This window comes from Bubalus kerabau, chromosome X (genome assembly GCF_029407905.1).
Source record: "Bubalus kerabau isolate K-KA32 ecotype Philippines breed swamp buffalo chromosome X, PCC_UOA_SB_1v2, whole genome shotgun sequence".
NCBI lineage: Eukaryota > Metazoa > Chordata > Mammalia > Artiodactyla > Bovidae > Bubalus > Bubalus kerabau.
In genome coordinates this window covers 13,256,631-13,279,788 of record NC_073647.1, presented here as the reverse complement: position 1 = coordinate 13,279,788, position 23,158 = coordinate 13,256,631, and the positions used below count along the sequence as shown (strand labels likewise).

Genomic DNA, 23,158 nt, shown 5'->3' with positions numbered 1-23,158 from the left:
GAATGATGCTAAAGCTGAAACTCCAGTACTTTGGCCACCTCATGCGAAGAGTTGACTCATTGGAAAAGACTCTGCTGCTGGGAGAGATTGGGGGCAGGAGGAGAAGGGGACGACAGAGGATGAGATGGCTGGATGGCATCACTGACTCGATGGACTTGAGTCTGAGTGAACTCTGGGAGTTTGTGATGGACAGGGAGGCCTGGCGTGCTGCAATTCATGGGGTCGCAAAGAGTCAGATACGACTGAGCGACTGAACTGATGGATCAATTCTCCTGACATCCTGGTGTCATTTGCTTAACACACTCCATTTACATGGTCTCTTATACTACAATAGACTATACTGCAATTAAACATTTGCAAACTTAGCTGATCTCTTAGCATTTCTTTTATAAGACAATCTTTTTATCCCTCCAAAGTAAGCTGCTTTTTCCATTCCTCTGAATAGCTGTCTTCCAGCCATGTCTTCCTCTCAGTAGATGATTAGGTCTTCTAATTTCACTAAAATGCAGGTTATCAAGCATGAATGCCCTCAACTTTCCTCACGTCTGTCTTCAAAATATGCTTTAAAATAGGCTTAAAAGTATTCTTAAATCATTTTTCCTCTTTCCCTTTTGTTTGTGACTAACAAACCTGCACCACTGTTTTCTCTTCTGTCCTTTTGCTTTCTACTTTCTTCCTGGGTTTCCCTGGTGGCTCAGATGGTAAAGAATCTGCCAGACTCTTGTCATCTCTTATCTTCTAACTATCATTGTCTCCAGTCTTGTCCCACAACCCACTGATACATTCTCTTCAGTATAGCCAGAGCAATTTACCAATTGAGCCATGTCACTTTTCTGTTTCCAATTCTTTGTTACCTTAAGATTAATATCTAAAATACTTGACACCGTGACCAAGATCCTTCCTAATCTGGCATGCTATAGTCTCATTTGCCACCATTCTATTTATTACAGTCATAGTCACTGTTTCCGAACTGTAAAACATAATTTTATATCTTTGTGTTTTGCTCATGAAGCTCTCTTATTCCGTTTATCTACAATATCTTACCCATCTTCGGGACATAGTAAGTTCCTACTCATTCCGCAAGACCAAGTTGAAATATTGCCTCTATGTGAAGTCTTCTCAAGTCTAACTCTAAGCAGCATTCAATTTCTATATATTAACATGGCCCTCTTTGCATATTTCTATACAGTGTCTCCACACTGCCTTCAATTATGTGTTTATGTGCCTTTATATCTTTTATAGACTGGTGAGTATCGTGTCCTAGTCATGTTTGTTTCTCAAGCTTCTAGCATAGTTCCTGGCATGCATTGGACACTCTGTATTGCTGAATGAGCAAGTAGAAGAATTACAAGTAAGCAGAACAGGTTTCATTTTGGATAGTCTAGAATAACTTGATGCCTCAAACTCTAGACACTTGAAAAGATAACATTACAACAAAATTGTCAAAGTTTGAGATGCCACATATAGTGGCAGAGATAATTATGAAATTGCTAAAGATGTATAAAAGCAGAGGCTTTCATGTTGGTGGGGGAGAAGGGATGCAGGGATAGAAAGAGAAGTAGGGAGCAGAATGAGTTGCCAATAATGGTGGATCTCCTCTTCATCCCATGACTTCCAGACACACTTGTAAATTTTCTCTTTGGCATGTCCTGTAATCGTCTTAGATGAATATTGGAAGTCACTATCTTTCACTTCTCTCCAGGAATACTGTCCCAAAGGGTCATGTTTACCACTTGACTGTGGTGGCCTTGAATGTTCTTCTTTGTGCTTCTCTATGGTAGAAATACCAAAAGGAGGATGGTTCAACTTCCTCCATTCCTCACCTGCTATGGCTTTATCCCATAGAGCATGCCCAATATTTTTATTGAGTTCTGTCTCAAAAAAGACTCTAAACAGATCCAATAGCCTGCTAAGAGACATAACATGAGATTAAACTATGAGCTTCTAAACAAAGGTGTTGAAAGACTGCCCTATTTATTCATTTATTCATTAATTCAACAGTCAGATTAAGAGTACCTACTGTGTGCCATATTACAGACTATTCAGAAAAACATTCATCATGCCCTATGTGGATGTCATATCCTCACATCCTTTGAGATGATGCATTCCTCTTGCTTTTTAATTTTTAAATAGTTTTTTAGAGTTTATTTACCAGTCGTGTATAAGGGTAGTTAAAGTTTCTGCTGCTGCTGTTTAGTCGCTAAGTTGTGTCTGACTCTTTGACCCCATTGGACTGTAGCCCCCAGACTTCTCTGTCCATGGGATTTCCCAAGCAAGAATACTGGAGTGGGTTGCTATTTCCTTCTCCCAGGAATCTTCTTAACCCTGGGATCAAACACACATCTCCTCCTTGGAAGGTGGATTCTTTACCTAAGTGGTACTAATTGTTAGACCCAACAATCTTAAAAAGTATCTGAGTGCAGGTAACCTCAGGTAAAGTTTGACAAAAGTCTTACAAAGTAATTGATAAAATCATAATTGACTGTGTGGATGACCCTGATAATTTATGAACCCTCTCTGAAGATCTTTATAAAAGATCAACACCCCTGTAAAATGTTACAGACAATAATAAACTTGGATCGGTTGATCTTTTGAGGTCCTTTGAGCCCTAAGATCCTATGGTTAGAAATCCAGGTTTGATATTATAGATTCTAGGACAAACCTCTACTCAGCCCTCTGATCCCTTTTTGGCATCCCATTTAGGAAACCAAACAGTCTTTGGACTAATTTAAAGTACAGTGAACGCTCTTGTCATCACTGGTGATGGAGAAGGACTGTTTTATATCAAGATTTTACTGTGTATAGTTATTTTTTAAGCTATGATTTTATTCATATTGTAATTGATCCTATTATAATGAGCAATGTTACGACATTGACATTTATACAAAGTGGACTCGATGTTAGGAAAAGCCTCCTTGGTCTTGTCTTTATACCCTTTTTCCTGCAAGAGGTCTGGGAGTTGTTTTTTCCTCTTTCTTTTCTATTGTCTGCGTGCATGCTCAGTCACATCTGACTCTTTGTGTCCCCATGGACTGTAGCCTGCTAGGTTCCTCTGTCCATGGGATCTTCTAGGCAAGAGTACCAGAGTGGGTTTCCATTTCCTCCTCCAGGGGATCTTCCCTACCCAGAGATCAAACCCTGGTCTCCTGTGCCTCTTGCATTGTAGGCGGATTCTTTACTGCTGAGCCATCTGGGATAATCTCCTAATTTTTCTGACGTCCGCTGTTTTATAAAATAAAATTTATTTAAAACAGTTTTAGGTTTACAGAAAAATTAAGCAGATAGTTTAGAGATTTGCCATTATGCCCCCCTTCACACCCCCACACAGAACTTCCCCTCTTATTAACATCTTGCATTATTATGGTACATTTGTTACAATTAGTGAACTTATATTGATTCATTAACTGAAGGCAATAGTTTATTCAGATTTCCTTCGTTTTTACCTGATGTCATTTTTTCTGTTCTAGGATCCCATCCATGTTACCACACTACAGTTACTTGTCATATTGCGCTAGACTCCTTTTGACTCTGGCAATTCCTCAGATTTTTTTTGATGATTTTGACAGTTTTAAGGCATATAGGTCATGTATTTTGTAGGATGGCTTTTTATTGAATATGTAGTGTTTTCCTCATAATTAGCCTGGGGTCATGGGTGTTTGGGAGGAAGACTACAGAGACAAATACAATTTTCTTCACAAATTATCATAGGTACATATTATCAGCAGGACTTTTTGTTGATATTTGCCTTGCATCACATGACTCTAATAGTGTTTCTTAGGGTTTTTCACTGTAAACTCATGCTTTCCCCCCTTTCTATAGTATACTCTTAGGAAGGAAATCATTATGTGCAGTCCACACTTAGTGAGTAGAGTTAGAGTCCACTTCCTTGAAGGCAGAATATCACCACAAGTTATTTGGGGTACTGCACAGGATATCTGTCTCTTCTCTCTCATTCATTTATGTAATTTATTGTTTTAAGTTTTATTTTTGACTTTTTTACCTTTTGGCTGTGCTGAGGCTTCATTACTGCACGCAGGCTTTGTCTAGTTGTGGCGAGTGGGGGCTACTCTCTAGTAGTGGTGCGTGGGCTTCTCATTGCGGTGGCTTATTTTGTTATTGCTCTTGGACTCCAGCGTGCAGGCTCAGTAGTTGTGGCCTGGGGAGCTGGCCTGCAGCAAGTGGGATCTTCCTGGAGCAGGGAATGAACCTGTTTGTCCTGCATTGGCAGGCAGATTCTCAACCACTGGACCACCAGGGAAGTCCATGCATTCATTTATGTATTCAGTCATTCATTTATATCAGTGTGGACTCAGGAATATTTATTTTATACTTTAGGTCCAATACTATTTTTTGTTATTGTTGTTGTTCAAATTGCTTCAACTTTGGAGATCTTTCACTTGGTTTCTGTGATGCTCTTAACATACCCCCATCAATGTAATTTTTTTTTTTTTGTATGTACTTATGTTTGGGACAAAGGGATGATCCTGTTTTTTATTTCCGTTTCATTTTGTACATTCATCTCTTTGCTTTTAATCTTAGTGATTTTTGTAGAAGTTGCTAGAAGATCACAGATGACCACAACAAACTAATTAACGGTTTAGAAAAGTAGAATGACCTTACGCCTTTACTAGTCTCTCACCTGTGACTTCAGATGGCAGTTAATAAGAATTCTTTTCATGCTTTATATTGATTTCCCCCAAATTTAAACTGTTTTCTATACTAGTAACCTGGAATTTATGCGTGAAATTGCCTTCTGTGAATTTTAAATTCACTGAATCAGCCTTAGTCTTTACAAAAAAGTAGCTAATATGTTTGTGCTCAGACATCATAGGCATTAGTTATAATTAATGAGTTAGAAGAAAATATTTTTCTGTATGAAATATTGAAATATGATATACTGCCTAAATAATTGAAATGGCTATGTAGATTGATTATGCCCTAATGGTAATTTTAAGGGAGATAATGGACATTGAATATGATAAATAAGACAGTGATTCTCAGGGGGAAAAAAACATAGTTTACATATATTGCCTATGTATACAGATATTGTTATTTACACATAAGTGACATTAGAAATGCTCAGTCTTCTCTTATAAGGCCTGTCAGCATTTTCATTGTAAACTTGCTTTTCAAGGGCACATAACATCTCCTCTAAAATTTCATTTGGGATTTAAACTTGCCAAACACAATTGCAGACTGTGAAAATTTCTTTTGATAATTTAATCAGAATCATTGTTTTTGTCCCAGTGCTTTGACTTGGGGAGAGCTACTTTCTTCCTGTGTCTTGATAAATGGTTGCTCTCTCATCTGAGAATGATGACTGTTGAATGAGAACATGGTCTTAAATTCTCTGAGTTTGATGGGTGGTATGTAACATCATAACTCTTTGATTCTACAAAAGGCAACTTCAAGCAGAGAACATGTTTCCTAAATGACAATGTTCTTTTTTTTTTAATGGCCTATTAATGTAGTCCCTTTGGGCTGTGCTATACTCCTCTGTTGATGTCTCTGCAATAACCAGTTAGAAATTATAAATATGAAAAAAAAGTTTATTGGCAATACTTAAAATATCTTCAAATTCTAAGGATGACTTTAACAAGAAAAATATAAAGCCTATATTTTCTTCAAAATTACTAAAATTTCTAAAGAAACATAAAGTAAAATTTGATTAAAGTGAGAGATGCATTATGTTCTTTGCTAGGATATCTGAATTACTAAAATATGCCAAGTTTTCCAATTTAATTGATTTCAGTTCAGTTCAGTTCATTCGCTTAGTCATGTCCGACTCTTTGCGACCCCATGGACCACAGCATGACAGGCCTCCCGGTCCATCACCAACTGCCGGAGTTTACCCAAACACATGTCCATTGAGTCGGTGATGCCATCTAGCCATCTCATCTTCTGTTGTCCCCTTCTCCTCCTGCCCTCAATCTTTCCCAGCATCAGAGTCTTTTCACATGAGTCAGCTCTTCGCATCAGGTGGCCAAAGTATTGTGGTTTCAGCTTCAACATCAGCCCTTCCAATGAACACCCAGGACTGATCTCCTTTAGGGTGGACTGGTTGGATCTCCTTGCAGTCCAAGGGACTCTCAAGAGTCTTCTCCAACATCACAATTCAAAAACATCAATTCTTCTGCTCTCAGCTTTCTTTATAGTCCAACTCTCACATCCATACATGACCACAGGAAAAACCATAGCCTTGACTAGATGGACCTTTTTTGACAAAGTAATGTCTCTGCTTTTGAATATGCTGTCTAGGTTGGTCATAACTTTCCTTCCAAGGAGTAAGCGTCTTTTAATTTCCTGGCTGCAGTCAACATCTGCAGTGATTTTGGAGCCCAGAAAAATAAAGTCAGCCACTGTTTCCACTGTTTCCCCATATATTTGCCATGAAGTGATGGGACTAGATGCCATGATCTTAGTTTTCTAAATGTTGAGTTTTAAGCCAACTTCTTCACTCTCCTCTTTCACTTTCATCAAGAGGCTCTTTAGTTCTTCTTCACTTTCTGCCATAAGAGTTGTGTCATCTGCTTATCTGAGGTTATTGATATTTCTCCTGGAAATCTTGATTCCACCTTGTGCTTCCACCAGCCCAGCGTTTCTCATGATGTACTTTGCGTATAAGTTAAATAAGCAGGGTGACAATACACAGCCTTAACATACTCCTTTTTCCTATTTGGAATCTGTCTGTTGTTCCATGTCCAGTTCTAACTGTTTCTTCCTGACCTGCATACAGGTTTCTCAAGAGGCAGGTCAGGTGGTCTGGTATTCCCATCTCTTTCAGAATTTTCCACAGTTTACTGTGATCCACACAGTCAAAGGCTTTGGCATAGTCAATAAAGCAGAAGTAGATATTTTTCTGGAACTCTTGCTTTTTCGATGATCCAGTGGATGTTGGAAGTTTGATCTCTGGTTCCTCTGCCTTTTCTAAAACCAGCTGGAACATCTGGAAGTTCACGGTTCACATACTGCTGAAGTCTGGCTTGGAGAATTTTGAGCGTTACTTTACTAGCGTGTGAGATGAGTGCAATTGTGCGGTAGTTTGAGCATTCTTTGGCATTGCCTTTCTTTGGGATTGGAACGAAACTGACCTTTTCCAGTCCTGTGGCCACTGCTGAGTTTTCCAAATTTGCTGGCGTATTGAGTGTAGCACTTTCACAGCATCATCTTTCAGGATTTGAAATAGCTCAACTGGAATTCCATCACCTCCACTAGCTTTGTTCGTAGTGATGCTTACTAAGGCCCACTTGACTTCACATTCCAGGATGTCTGGCTCTAGGTGAGTGTGAGTGATCATACCATCATGATGATTTGGGTCGTGAAGATATTTTTTGTATAGTTCTTCTGTGTATCCTTGATTTAGGAAATTAAAATTTAATTTATGTTTCATATAAATTCAACAAAAATTTCTGTTTACTTATTGACAATGATTCTAAAGTTCACTTTGGAAAAATAAAGATTTTAATAGTTAAAAATGTGTTTAAAATATCAATAAAAGATACTAAGATGTATCACCAAGTTAGAATAATTATTAGTATGGTAAGGTTGTAAGGATGAAAGGGTGAATAAAATGAAACAGATAGCTTTGAAAAAGTATCATGCTTATGATTATAAAAGCCATGAACAATGGGATAAAGAATAATTCAATAAATAGTTCTTTGAAAATTAGCTATTCGAGAGGTGAAGGAGTTTACCATAAAACCTCAGACTAGAGTCCCACTTCACATGAGATACCTAAATAACTTTTTGAAACATTTGAGTTAAATGTTGTAAAAGTTTAAAACTGAAAACAAATAGAGTTGGCTATTTAATTTTATGATGAAGAGCAATCCCAGAAGAAGGGCTTTGGGTTTAAATCTATTACAAACAACAGTTGTTCATAAAAAATACAATTAACAACATGAAAAGGCAACTCATAAACATGCAAAATATGTGCAATGCATATGACACAGGTCTAATATGTATAATAGATAAATACCTCTTATAAGTCTTAAGAAAAAAGTGAACACTCCTATAGGAAAAAGGCAATGATCTGAGTAGGAAATGCAAAGAAATGCACATCGACAATAAACATATGGAAAATACAAATTAAAAGCAGATTTTTTTTTTGCCAATAGTATTCACAAAGATTAGTTCTTATGAAGTTCTGAAGACCGGCAATCTCCTGTACTTATAGAAGAGAGTAAATGTAATTTTTCTGGAAAGCAAATGGCACTATGTAAAAAAATAATAAAGAACTCAATTTCTGCTCAAGTAGGTACATCAAAACGTTGACCATTCACTTGCCTAAAACTCTCTTTTCCTTATTGCTGGGTCGCCCCTCTTTCTGGTTGTTCACCCATATTTCAAATTTGTCCTCTACTGTCTTTCTAGTTTGAGTGGGGAGATACCATGGAGGTCCCTCAAACAACCCTCAGTTGTTGCAAATGACTCAGCTTTGGGTTAAGACACTTAATCTAGCATGAAACAGAATGATGAGTGTGGGACTGGGGGTCAGGCATACCCTAGCTTTGCTACCAGGTAGGTAGTGACTTTAGGCAAATGGCCTAACCTCTGTGAACCTTAGTTTGTTATGGATGAAAAGATAAAATATGTATAAAACAGTTCGTTGCCTGGAATATAGCAGGCAATTAAAATGGTCACTATTGTTACTACTATTGTGTATCAGGGACTGCAGGAGACCAATGAATTTCTAAAGAAATTATTGAAGTTTTTAGGAAAAGGTACTTTATTGTTATTATTAATATCTAGTGCTACCAGACGGAGAAGGCAATGGCACCCCACTCCAGTACTCTTGCCTGGAAAATCCCATGGACGGAGGAGCCTGGTAGGCTGCAGTCCATGGGGTTGCTAAGAGTCGGACACGACTGAGCGACTTCAATATCACTTTTCACTTTCCCGCATTGGAGAAGGAAATGGCAACCCATTCCAGTGTTCTTGCCTGGAGAATCCCAGGGACTGGGGAGCCTGGTGGGCTGCCGTCTATGGGGTTGCACAGAGTTAGACACAACTGAAGCGACTTAGCAGCAGCAGCAGCAGTGCTACCAGAAGGAGAGAATATGAACTGAGCTGCCAGTCTAAGTACTTAAGATATAAAGGAAAGAAGTAGCTCTTGTGAAATGTTCTAAGCAAGTGACTCTTAGAGACTTCATCCATTTCTTCCATTTCTCTATTCCCAGCACCGAGAACAGTTCCCAGCAGGTAGTAATATGCAAAGACTTGTTGATTAGGTGGATAGATGGCTGAGTGATGACTGGCTGGCTGAGGTATGACAAATCAAACCCCTGGTAGCCAGGGAGTAGTGTGAAGGAGTATAGTACATGTGTGTCTGGAGAAGAGGGGCATACATAACTGGGAAGAGAAGGAAAAGGTAAGACAAAGGGAGTCACAGGATGTGAAAAGATATCTTCAGTTTTTTGAGTTACAGTCCTCATGACCTATGTTGTTTTCATGTTCAACTAAAAGAGCTGGGAATATACTGGAAGAAACGCAAACTCTTATGGTCTTACTAATGGAGTTGAAAATCCCCTCCTTCACTTCCACCCTGCTAGTGAAAATTAGTGGCAAGATGACAAGGAAGAGACTACTCCAGGGAGCTATTGCTGAAGTCTGTGGGGATCCAGGATCTAGGCTAACAGAGCAAAAGGACCATGGCCTGAGTGACCTATTTTCTTTTTTTAATACATAAATGTATTCGTTCTGACAATCTAAAGAGATACATACATCATATGTCCTTTAATAAATTACCATTATTGGAAATAATAAAATTCTCTCATATAAGAGCTGTCCTAAAAACTTGGAAGCATATGGTTGCCATGGTTTTTGGAATCTTTTAAAATATGAGGATTCTGAAGGACTTTCAAAAGATTTAGTATTCTCATAGATTATGCACGCATACACACACACACACACACACACACACACACACACACACTTCTTTGTTGTAGGAAGTCCTATCAGGGTTTCAGACTGGTAAATTTTTCCAGAGTCATGACCTGGGTACAAAAGCCCAGGCAGGACATGTTCAGCTTCAGAAGTGGCAGAGGGGAGTCAGGGCCAATAGATGTAATGTTAAGCAGACTTGACTGATGAGGGTAACAGAATCTAGACAGCAGGAATAAAAAATGGGACTAGAAGGGAGGATTAAGCATTTATTGGGATTGGAGCATGATAATTATGTATACTTGTAAATAAACCAAGAAGTAGATACATTTGTTCAATAAGAAAGTTAATCTTTGTGGGAAGACCACAAGAGATGTCAGGCTTTATGAAAGACAAAAAGGGGCACCTACTCATTTGGCTTGAAAAGTGAATACTAGGATGACAAGTGAAAGTGTTAGTCACTCAGTTGTGTCTGACTCTGTGACCCCATGGACTGTAGCCCTCCAGGCTCCTCTGTCCATGGGATTTTCCAGGCAAGAATACCGGAGTGGGTTGCCATGCCCTTCTCCAGGGTATCTTCCTGATCCGGGGATTGAACCTGGGTCTCCCATATTACAGGCAGACTCTTACCAACTGAGCCACCAGGGAAGACCTACTAGGATAAGGAAGGTTTTAAAGACAAAGGTGATGTCCACCAGTCTTCATTCAGTTAGTGAATATTCTTGGTGTGCCTTCCATGTGCCAGATAGTGTTCTAGGCACCAGGGGTTCTGTGCAATAATAAAGAAGATCTTCCAAGTTCCTGCTTTCATGGAACTTGTATTCTAATGGGAAGGCAAACAGTAAATGAATAAACACGTGTAGGCATAATGTGTTAGGTATAAATGTTATAAAGAAAATAACCCAAGACAAAGGGATAAAGAATGGTATAATGCAGTAGGAATAGGTTTTGGCTATGATGGTCATCAGTCATCCTTATTCTTGAGGAGGTGACACTTGAACAGAAACATGAATGAAGTACAGTCAGTAACCATAGAAAACCTAGGGAGAAGAGACTGGCATTGCGAACAGATTGATTAATAAGTCAATATGCTCTGAGGTGGGGTTAAGCTTGGAGTATTAGAAGAACTGAAAGCAAGCCAATGAGGTTGGAGCTGAGTGATTTTGAGGGAGGCAGGAACAGGTTGTGTGGGACCCTGTAGGCCATGGTGGTGAATTCACTTTATGTGAATTGAAGTATGGGAGACCCAGGTTCAATTCCCGGGTCAGGAATTGAAGCCATTGAAGGCCTTTGAGCAGAGGAGTTATGAGATCTGATTTATGTTTTAAAAGATTACCCTGGTTGCTGGCTAGAAAGGGACTTGAGGAAGGCAAGAATTGAAACAGTGAGGCCAGTGTGAAAGGTTATTGCCATAGCCTAGGTGCAGGCTGATAGTGGTGTGGATGAGAGAGTGGTGAGGACTGGTTGGATTCAGAAGGTGTTTTGAATGTAAACTTTATTACAATTTGCTGATCACTTGGCTATGGGATAGAAGGGAAAGAGGAACTAGGCAGGGCACGATATTTTTAGTCTGAGTAACTGGTTAATAGTGATGCACTTTACAGAGGTGGGGTTATAAAGGTGGAGAATCAAGGGACAGATTTTGAACAACTTGAGATCTCTCTTACCTAGTGGCCGATAGGAGTAAGCAGTTGGATACATGAGTGTGAAGTTCAAGGTGTGGTCAGGATTGAAGTTACAGTTTGAGGGGTGGATTTATTTAACTGTGGGACTGGACAAGATAATCTAAGGGATAGGTACAGATAGAGAAGAGCTCCCACAGATATGCATTCCATGGAAACTGCTGTCACTGAGATTTATTTGTTCAGTGAACACATGTTTTTGAGTGCTTATTTTATGTTAGACACTGTGCTAAACTCTGGAAATATAGTGGAGAACCAAATACAGCTTCTGTCTTTACAGACCTTAGAATGAAAAGCTACATGGCTGATAAAAGGATCAGGACAAAAATGTCACCCAGAAAAATAGACTAAAACATTGAGCTTTACAAAGAATAAAACAAACATAACAATTGCTAAGTCAATATGTTCCAGTTAAACCAGAAGACAGAGAAAATGAGTATTCAGGATATGCTTGGGAGTGGGAGATGGGGAAGCAGGAGATCAGAGTCAGGGACACTTCCAGGAGTGAGGCTAAATATCTCTGGAGAACATATAGGCAAAGAAGCCTTGGATAGAAAATTTTGAGCCTATGGGAAAATATATTTCTCACTTAGTGAAGGTATGGAATAGTAGTACATTCACATTATGCCAGAAAAGATATCCTAGAGTCACATTAGATAAAAGATCAGAAAGGAAGTAAGTGGTTATGAGCTTAGGTTCCAAAGTCATGTGTAGATTAAAGTGAAAAGTGTGGAAAAGTATCTAGGAAGTTGCATGGCATATAGTACACAGTGAATAAATGTTATATAATAATACTTACTCTGATGATAATAAATTTGAGAATCTTCTACAGCTGAGCTAGTATTGCTCTTCATTTCCTCCCAACAAACTGAGGGAAGAAACTGAGTTAATTGAGGCTCATAGGTAAGCAGGTCAATGCTTGGTAAATATATCTGGGTTTGTACTTTAAATTTTTTTTTCTTAAGTTGATCCTTTAATTTTTCATTGTTTGTTGGTCAGGATCTTTTCATATGTCCCCTCTCAGTTACCTCAGAGAGAAAAAAAATATTTTCTTTAACTGGGCATCTTACCATCTCTAGAGCAGTGCTTCTCAGACTTGAAGGTGCTCAGGAATCACCATGGGATTTTGTTAACATGCAGATCTCCATTCAGTAGGTCTGGGGTGGGGCTTGAGATTCTGTAGTTCTAACAAGCTTCCAGGTGATGCTAATATTGGTGCTGCTTTCCATGAACCAAACTTTGAGTAGTGTTGAGCTAGGAAACCTACCTGGAAAACACTGGAAAACACAGGGCTGGGGCAGTCAGTGATCTGAGTCTCAAATAAGTGAGGCATGCTTCACGTGATTATCCCTGCTTCTCATCTCAGCCTCAGGTGGTTGTTTTACATTACAGCAGTGTAAGGAGAGCATTTCATGGTGGGAAACTGGGATGACCAAAACAGAAAGCCTGCATGTGATCCCTTACCGCCTCCGTGTTGCCCTGAAACAGATGTGAATGCACAGCTGTCAGCTACAGAGAAAGCTCCTGAGGAAAGTCTCCATGGAGCGATATATCTTCCTTTTATCATTTTCCTCTTCATGATGTTTTCTTTTCTCAATCCCATGAAAAATCACATAATAGGATTTTTATTGTAACCCGTTTGAATGGATAGGACAATGGAGAAATATTGCAGCCAAGAAAGTGTTCTCACAACTAAAAGAAATTTATCTGAGAAATGTTTGTGGCAGAACATAAGCCACTATTAGAAATAAAATTTGGACAAGATGAAAAATCATTCAAAATAAATTGCATATTGTTTATCAGAAAGACTTGGAGTATACAGAAAGATTTTTATTATGATTATTGAGATAAAAATCATGGCTTTCAAATATATTGTTCCAATATGGCCAGCATATTTTATTGCAAAAATAGTCCTTCCTCAAGAAAGGCCTCTGATAAATGGAGATTGAAATAGTATACTCTGATGCCACTGATTATCATCAGATATCTTGGCCTTTTCAACATGACCCACCCTTTTAATGAATGAAACATGGAATTTTATTCCATTACTTTAGAGGCATCTATTATCTTTGTATATTGTCCAGTCTTTCTTTGTTGTTTGAAATCATTTAGTTTTCCATCCACAGCCCTTTAGGAATTTTTTCTGTACATGATTGATAGATATGAGAGCAGTATAGTGAAGTGTTTAAGCTCGTGGCCTTTAGAGACCGATTTGAATCCTCCTGTTGGCACTTATTACCTGTGTGACATTGGAGAACCAATTTAAGGTTCTGGTGTCGGTTTCTTCATCTGTGAAATGGGAATAATAATAGTCCTTAATTTATAGAGCTGTAATAGTTAATACTTTAAACCAGCCTAAACTATGGCCAGTGTGCTTGTGAACATTTACTAAGCTTTTAAAATATTTTGGATAATCTTATTAATGATGTTAGATGGTAAACCATTTCATATCAGTGCTTATGTTGTATCCCCCCAGATAGACTACAAATCCATTTTAATTATGGGAGCAATATCTTTTATGTCCTGTTTATTACCTTCAATGCATTGCTATTTCTGTATGTTTACCATCGTCACAATGGATTTGGTTTGCAGATACAACTACCATGAAGTAAATTATAAAAAAAAAAAAAAATAGAGACTGCAATTAGGAAACACTGCCATCAATAAGCAAGTAATGAGGTGGGGTAAATGGAAAACATATTTTCTCACTAATAATTAATACTAATTATAATAATCCTATTTATCAAGTACCTACTTTACTGTGTTAGACACTATCTTTTATCGTTCACATTAATTATATGAATTAAAAAACTGAAACTCATAGAAATTTAGTAACAAGTTTCAGGCCACTCAAATAGGAGTCACACTTATTACTCACTAATTAGATATACTCCTTTGGCTTATTCCTTTAAAAAAAATCTGAGATATGATTCTTGGTTAAAACAGTTGAATTGAGTTCACATAACAATTCTGCTTCTCATTAAACATGTGACAAGTTTTGAATTCAGAACCCACTTTTGTACAGAAAGACTCTCTCTCTAAATGTAAATCTGAAGCTTCTTTGTAAAAGACTTCATCCTCTGTCATTTCCTGGGAATTCTTGCCTCCAGAACTACATAAGTTGATCATTTCCTACAAATCTTTAGTTACTGCCAACCCAAGATGACGCGTCCTCTGTTATCATGCCCCAGGATTTGTCCTCTTTTTCCTCATAGGTATAAGTTACGATAATGCATTTCTGATTTTCCACTCAATGAGAATAATCCAGATATGAAAACATTGTATTTCTCCATCTGTTTCAACACTTGGGCTAGTGATCACATTTTAATTAGTAAAGCAGTGGTCCTGAACAGAAAGAGAATGATCAATACTGTTGGTTCAAGTCCAGTTGTACTATAATGAACATCTTGGCTATAAACTGGATTCTTTTGGTTGACTTATAGTCTTGCCATTGGCAGATTATTAAACCAGTAAAAATCTCCTAGTTCTACTTTACCTGGGGCCAATAATTTCAAGGGTGTTTCCTTTCTCTCCTGATCACTTCAATTATTATTCTTATGAGGTGTGTGTTGAGTGGCAGACTTGGTCAAGGTAGATGTAGAGATGGTGATAGATCAGAGAGTAGGAAAATCTTGATTGTACTTTATTCCCAAGTATCCTTAGTATAGGAATATATTTTGCCTTATGTTGATTCAGTCACCTGAATAATATGCATCTTTAAGGTTTCGATTACAGTTCCTTCATCATTTGCCTTTCTTCCAATTTGAGTATCATTTGCAAACTAGGAAATGTTTTCAATATCCTCATCCAAATAATTACATTCATATAAAAAATCTGTTAATGAAACATTAGAGCTAAGGGCTTAATTGCTGAAAAATCAACTCTCAGAACTAGAAAATTCGGTTAAGGTTCCATGGCAACAAGATCTATTATTAACTGTATAAATGTTATCTAATAACATTTTGAAATTAACGTGCTAGTTTAGGTACTTTCAAGACTATATATAAAGGTAAGGTGCTGTTTAAAAATAAAATAGTCTGTTTAAATGGTTTCTCTGGATGAAAATTTTGGAAAACTTCCAGTTTCTTCCAATTATTTTAATCCTTATCAAATTTTATGCTCATTTTTCTAACAGTTAATAAGAAAATGCTCCATTTCTTTTGAAATACAACAGCATTTGATATCCAAGTCTTATTTCTGTCTCAGTTTTTTCTAAAGAAAAAAACTAGCAGAAAAGAAAAATGCAAATACAAATGTAATGAAGTAGGAAAGTTGCTATAGGATGTGTCTAAGAAGGGAATCCAGGAGAGCAGGTCATCCTTTGAAGGAAAAAACTTTAGACATGAGAAAATATTTTTGCAATTTTATAGTGTGATAAGTATACCAAAGTATCTGAAGTTGAATGAAAGATATTACATGCTTATTTTGCCACAAAGAAGTAAAAACTGGCCCAGGTTAATAAAAATGAATGTAGAAAGGTAGTAAGAGTTTTTAGTAAGCACTTTATTCATATCATGGAGAGGAAATGGCACCCCACTCCAGCACTCTTACCTGGAAAATCCCATGGACGGAGGAGCCTGATAGGCTACAGTCCATGGGGTCGCAGAGTTGGACACGACTGAGTGACTTCACTTCACTTATTCATATCAAAGCAAAAATGATTGAATACTGAAACTATTGAATGTATGACTGAGAACTTCTAGTAAGCACATTGAACAGATAGTTCAGAAGTGGGAAACACCACTGAGATTTTTCTCATTCCAAACAATACCCATGCTACAGATGGCAAAACAAAGGCCCAGGGCTGGGCAGTAATTTTTCCAAAGGCACACAGTAATTATAGCAGCCTAAGCATGTGGAAGAATGCCAGGTTCCATTCTTCCAGAGCAGGGGGGGATATCATCATGAGAGATGATGATAGTATTCAAACACTGGAAGAAGCATTTATTGGAAACATGTTGTTTATTCATCACTATGCTGGTTATCAGAGGGGATCCCAAAGAAAAAGACATAGTATTTGTCCATGAGAAGCTTTTTATCAAATTGGGAAGACAGGGTCTACATATTTACAGCAGCACCTTCAGGACAAATCCAAATTCAGGTAAAACATAAAGATCTAAAAGACTGCACAGTGCAGATTAAGTACATGTTGCTGGAGCAGTTCTTCGTAAAGGTAGTTATGGGGTGAAGTGACTAAAATATGGGACTTCAGCTGCTGGTGCTATATTGACACTAAAGGAAAAGACTGAAAATTGACCTTAATGTGAGTACAAATTTAGGTTAATATTAAAGAATAACTTTCACTGAGTGCTTCTTGGGACTGAGGAGAAGGCAAAGAAAGTATAGTAAGTTGTTCCACCTTACCTATGGTTTCAGTTACCTGCAGGCAATTGTGGTCTGAAAATAATACATGGAAAATTCCAGAAATAAACAATTCATGATTTAAATTACATGCTGTTCTGAGTAGCATTATGAAATCTCATGTTGTCCACTCCATCCTGCCTGGAGGTGAGTCATGAGTTTGTCCAGAGCACTGGGCAGCCTTTTAGTAGCCACCTTGGGTATTGATTGAGAGGTAACCCTTATTTTACTTAATAATGGCCTCAAAGCACAAGAGGAGTGATGCTGGCAATTCTGTTATGCCAAAGAGAATACTTAAAGTGCTTCCTTTAAGTGAAAAGGAGAAAGTTCTAGACTTCATAAGGAAGGGAAAAAAAATCACTTAGTGAGGTTGCTAAGATCTATGGTAAGAACAAACCTCTTTAGGAAATTGAAGAAGGGGAAAGAAATTAGTGCTAGTTTTGCTGTTGCACCTCAAACTGATAATGTTATGGCCACAGTGCATGTTTAGTGCTTAGTTAAGATGAAAAAGACATTAAATCTGTACAGTAACCTATTTTGAGATATCACATTACCATAAATTTTATTAAAGTATATTGTTATAATTTTTGTATTTGATTATTATTGTTTTAACCACTTACTGTACTAATTTATAATTTAAACTTTATCATAGGTATGTATGTATAGAAAAAACTATTGAATATATATATGTATAGGGTAAAAGTATTGAATATATATATAATCAATATATATTCAATACTATCTAACTATCTGTCTATATATAGGGCTTGGTATTATTTGAGATTTCAGGCATCCACTTGGGCTTTTGGAACATATCTCTCCCTCAACCCCAAGGGTGGTTGGGGGCTACTGTATGTGCTTCTTGTTCTTCATAAACTTAAGGTTTGATCGTAGATACAAGGCATTATTTTTGAAGTGTAAGACATAGATAAGGAAGTTCATAATTAATTACTAAATGAGAGACATAAACAGGAAATCAAATGAATATCCTAGAGTGATCTCAAAGAAGAGGATTAGTGACTATATGATAATGTGGAAATATTGTGAGTTATCAAGTCATAGAGATTGGATTCTCATGCAGGCTATGATACTTAGTGGGTGTGTGGCTTTGCTGATCTTCTCTTTCTTTATCTGTAAAACTAGGGGTGTATTATCAATACTTGGGGCTCCCCTGGTGGCTCAGATGGTAAAGAATTTGCCTGCTATACAGGAGACCCAGATCCAGTCCCTGGGTTGGGAAGATCCCCTGAAGAAGGGCATGGCATGTAAAATATCATGTATGAAATGAGTTGCCAGTCCAGGTTCGATGCACAATACTGGATGCTTGGGGCTGGTGCACTGGGACGACCCAGAGGGATGGAATGGGGAGGGAGGAAGGAGGAGGGTTCAGGATGGGGAACACATGTATACCTGTGGCGGATTCATTTTGATATTTGGCAAAACTAATACAGTTATGTAATGTTTAAAAATAAAATAAAAAAAAAAAAAAAAAAGAAGGGCATGGCAACCCACTCCTGTATTCTTGCCTGGAGAATTCCATGGACAGAGGAGCCTGGCGGGCTACAGTCCATGGGGTCACAAAGAGTCGGACACAACCGAGCAACTTTCACTTTCTATATCAATATTTGCGTGGGTCCTGTGAAGATTGTAAATAATGGATGCGATGGTATGGGACTTTTTGGGGTAGTGAAAACATCCAGAAGTTGATCGTGGTGACGGCTGCACAACTCTGTGAATATATTAAAATGCATTGACTTGTATAATACTTTAAATTGGCAGATTTTAAGGTGTTATCTAAAAAAAATTAAATATAAATTTACCAAATTGGAATAATTTACCATATGACCTACTCCTATGTATAGACATAAGAATAATAAAAACATATGCCCACAAAACACACCTGAATGTTTGTAACAGTGTTATTACTAATAGCCCCAAAGCAGGCACAACCCAAATATCTAACTGTTGAATGGATAAGTAAAATGTAAAATACCCATACAATGGAATCTTATTCAGCCATAAAACAGAATGAAATTCTGATACATGCTATAACATGGATAAATCTCAAAAATGTTATGCTTAGTGAAAGAAGCCAGATGCAAAGGACCACATATGATTCCATTCATAAGTAATATTTGGAAAAAGCAAATCTTTAGAGATAAATAATAGACTAGCTGTTGTCAGGGACTGGGGGTGAGAACAGAGAGTGACTGCTAATGGATATTTGGGGCGTAATGTAAGTATTGTAAAATTGGTTTGTGGTGATGGTTGCCCAATTCAGTAAGTTAACTAAAAATCATTAAATTGTACATTTTAAATGGGTGCATTCTATAGTATGTAAATTATACCTCAATTAAACTAACAGATTCAAAGTGTCAAGTAATATATGCTAAACATAATAGAATAGCTTTCATCATTGTTGAAGCAATCAGGGAAGGCCTTCTGAAGAAAGGGACATTTGATGGTGGGTGATGGATAGGCTTTGGCTAGATAATGGGGAAGGGAAAAAGGAAGGATGAGGAAGTAGGGTGAGTAGTGACGTGTGGTGAGAAATAGGCCTGATGTAATGAGTATTGCTCATGAGAGTAGGGAGTCTGTTGTTTAATCACTAAGTTGTGTCTGACTCTTTGTGACCCCATGCACTGTAGCCCACCAGGACCCTCTGTCCATGGGATTCTCCAGGCAAGAAAACTGGAGTGGGTTTCCATGCCCTCCTGCAGGGGATCTTCTAACCTGGGGATCAAACCCATGTCTGCATTGCAGGCAGATTCTTTACCACTGAGCCACCAGGGAAGCCCCTTATAGTGTCTGTACTAGGGGATGTTGTCAGATAAGAAACTGTTGCAATCAGACAGAAGACTGGTTGTGCATGGCTGACACATGCTGGTGATGAGTAGTTAAGAATTAAGAGGTTTGAGTGATAGAGTCTCTGGGTGATAGAGACAGTTTGTTGGCTGGCTGGTACTGATCCAAACTATTTAGAGACTGAGTTTGGAAGAGCTTTGGTGATAGGATGTGATACAGGTGGGTTGGGGTGTGATGTGATGTGACAGCTGTCTAAGCAGGAACTTACACAGTAAGATCAGTTTTATGTCTGAGCAAGTAGTGTAGAAGGGCCAGCCTTGAGGAGTCAGGCCCAGAGTGACTAGCTTCAGAACAGGTAAAGTAAAGATAGAGCTGTGAAGATGTGCTGGTTAAAAAAAAAAAAAAAATGGTGATCCAACTGGCTGTCTTTTCTCTGGCTGCTCTGGAATCATGGAAGAAGCACTGACTATACTACCTTCCAGTCTTATGAGTTAATTAAATAAGCAGACCTGTCAACATTATGGCTTTCCAACAAATTCACTGAGGTTGCTGAGGGAGAAATGTCCACATGTCTTCTGGAAGTTGTCTAGAATTTTAAAGATTTCCTACTCAACCTGAAGCAAATCCTTACAGTGCTTAATCTAAGCAATGTGATAAGATCATGACCTTTTCAGAAATGCCTTTGATGTCAATCCTAATTCAGCTAAATTTTACCTGACAGAGTAAGAATGAAACATTATAAGCTAGTTTGTCAAGCATCTCAGTAATCTCTTGTGGCAATAATCTGCTATAACTCAGCTCTGCAATGACAGGGACTGGTGAGTGATGTTCTTTGACTTGGAAGGAACTTATTAAGTATTTGACCATTGATTAATGAAGTAAAAATGCACTAAGTAGACCTTGAAGTGAAGTAGACTGAATAGAAACCTTGCAGGCATTAGTCCCTCCTGCCCACTATCCATACTGTGATTTATTTTGAAAATGATGACTGTTTATAGCTACAATGACTCAGAAAAACCAGTGTTGAAAATCAACAGATACAGAGATGAAAAACATTGTGGGTAACTCCTATCTTGAATTTTAATCACCATTATAAAAGTGAAAAAAGGGGCCTATAAAGGATTACAGTTGTGAAAGCCCATTTTTCCTCAAATGACCATTCTGATGTATAAATTTAGAAGCTATGCTATTATTTTTAATACTATAAACATAAAAGATCAAGGAAATTGAAATTGCATTTTTATTTTTTCAGGTACACTTTATGATTGGCTGTAACAGCAAAGTAAGTATATGATATTTTTGAGTTAATCATCCATTAAGTTTTAGAATGCTTTTAATCTCTTCTTCATCAATGTGTTCCATTTTCGTAAAGACAATAGATACTACAGTTCAGAAACTGAAGAAATGGGATTATTTTGGTCATTATTACTTTTCTTAATATTTTCATAAGTTATCAGGTTTCTTTCTGTTAAAATTTCCCTCTGTATACACAAAGATTATTGAGTGTTTAGAGGATTGTCAGCATACAGCATACTGGTTTTTCTGCCTCTTGTTTTGTGCCTCAAAGTGATACACAGAGTACAACCTGAAATATTTCATACTCTTGTAGAATATCATCTCATGAATTCTTATTGAGGCTTCTTTGCCATGAGAAACTCTTTTTTTTTATTGTCCAGGTTAGATTTTAGCATCCCATTCCAGACTATATATAGTTTTTGAAGCTTCTTTCTAGAGCTAATCTCTCAATGTGTTCACAAGGCAAATGACCAAAAACCTCCCCCTTTATCATTAAAAGGCTTTACCTAACATTATGAACATAGTGTAACATTCATAATTGTCAATACCAAATGAGATATAAAATCAAGGTGGCATGGAAGCTTCTGCTAGAGATGGAATGCTTTCCAGTGTTGCCTTGCAGTTTCTTCCGTAGACTTTGAACATTTTTTGTTCATTACACCCCTCGGACTTTGAATACTGCAGCCCCAAACCTTGCTTCATGACAGTTCCTGTGTGGGCAACTATTTTACCAAGAATTACAATTCCTTTAAAAAGAAAGTGAAAAGATACTAGTGTGATAACACAAAACAACTCTTCATGTCTTGGTGCCCAACAGGTACTCTTATAAATTACTGCCATATAATAGGAGATGGCAATTCCTGCATTACTGCCACTAAAAGATAAATTTATGATGCATTATTCTGGCTTTTATTGTCTCTTAAAACATCATCAGGTTGAATTTAGAGTAGCAAGGATACAAAATAAATACACAGGACATCCTTCTCATAAAGTAGAGAAAAGCCAGCCTTCTTTGTGCCCGAGTGCTGTAGTGTCGAAATGGAATGACAAGTCTGAGCAACTTCTTGTTTCAGCACACAAAAAATGTAGACCTGTTTCATCCTGTACTTTAAAGAATGCAGGGCCAGTTTGTAGTAGGGAAAGAAAAGAGAAAGAAGAGCCAACGTTTCAGTCCTACTGCTATCACTAACAAGCTGTATGACCTTTAACAAGTCACTGAAGTTCTCTGGACCATAGTTTCCACCTCTGTAAAGTTTTATGGTTAAATTAGATGACCTTCAGGTTCCCTTTTGGTTTTAATATCTTATAGTCTAATAAGATTAATGCACATAATACCATATGTACCTTATTTATAATTGTATGTACCTTAGTTGTATGACATGACAGCAATATATGACTACAGAGCTAGCAATTTTTTGAAGATGAAAAAGACAATGTGGCTGCTGAGGCAGGCTAGTAATAGTAGTAGTAGTAATACTTGTATATTATTACTTCACTTAAGAAATATTTATTGAACACCTGGGTGTCACATCAGTAGTAGGTGTAGAAGTGAAAATGAAATATTCTCTTTCCCTTCACATGCGGTAGTGAAGGATATGGTTCTATAATATAGAAAATCCCTTTCCCTAAGTATCTGATTAACTAGATACTTAGGGAAAGGGATGTTAATTGAGGCTTTTAAAAAATTAAGTAGTACAGCTATCTTTTATTTCAGTCTTTGTGGTTAAAACATTTTGTAAAACTGTAGTCCATTTTGCTACCTTAGTGAACATAATTAAGTTTTACTTTAGTATTTGGAATATTTTTTCAGGGTCTCAAGTTCATAATTATGAAATCAGTCCTTATTGTACAGAAAAAGTAAGAGCTCGTGATGAATAGGACCAGACCATTTCTTAGGAGATTAGTTTGTTTTTCTTTAAGTATTCATACATTCAAGATGCCCACTCACTTAATCACCATCTTCCTTTTTCTCATAAAAGTTGAGTATAGAACATGAAATAAAATTGTTTCATTAGTTGGGCTTCAGTTAATTAAGGTTTTACTGTACATAAAATCCTGATTAGTAACATGGGAATCTGGTTGGTTCTGGGGGGAATTAGTACACTCAGCTTTCAGTGCCAGATTTGGTTAGG

The 23,158-nt window shown here is 37.5% G+C and overlaps 1 long non-coding RNA gene across 1 annotated transcript; it reads right to left on the bottom strand.

Annotated features, from left to right (window-relative positions):
• Positions 1-2,857: 2,857 nt before the first annotated feature.
• LOC129640312 (uncharacterized) lies at positions 2,858-12,745 on the bottom strand. Its single transcript, XR_008708744.1, has 3 exons — positions 12,635-12,745; positions 12,364-12,432; positions 2,858-3,222 (listed from the first exon to the last, which is right to left on the bottom strand). It is a non-coding gene; the product is annotated as an uncharacterized LOC129640312 (long non-coding RNA).
• Between the last annotated feature and the right edge of the window lie 10,413 nt (positions 12,746-23,158).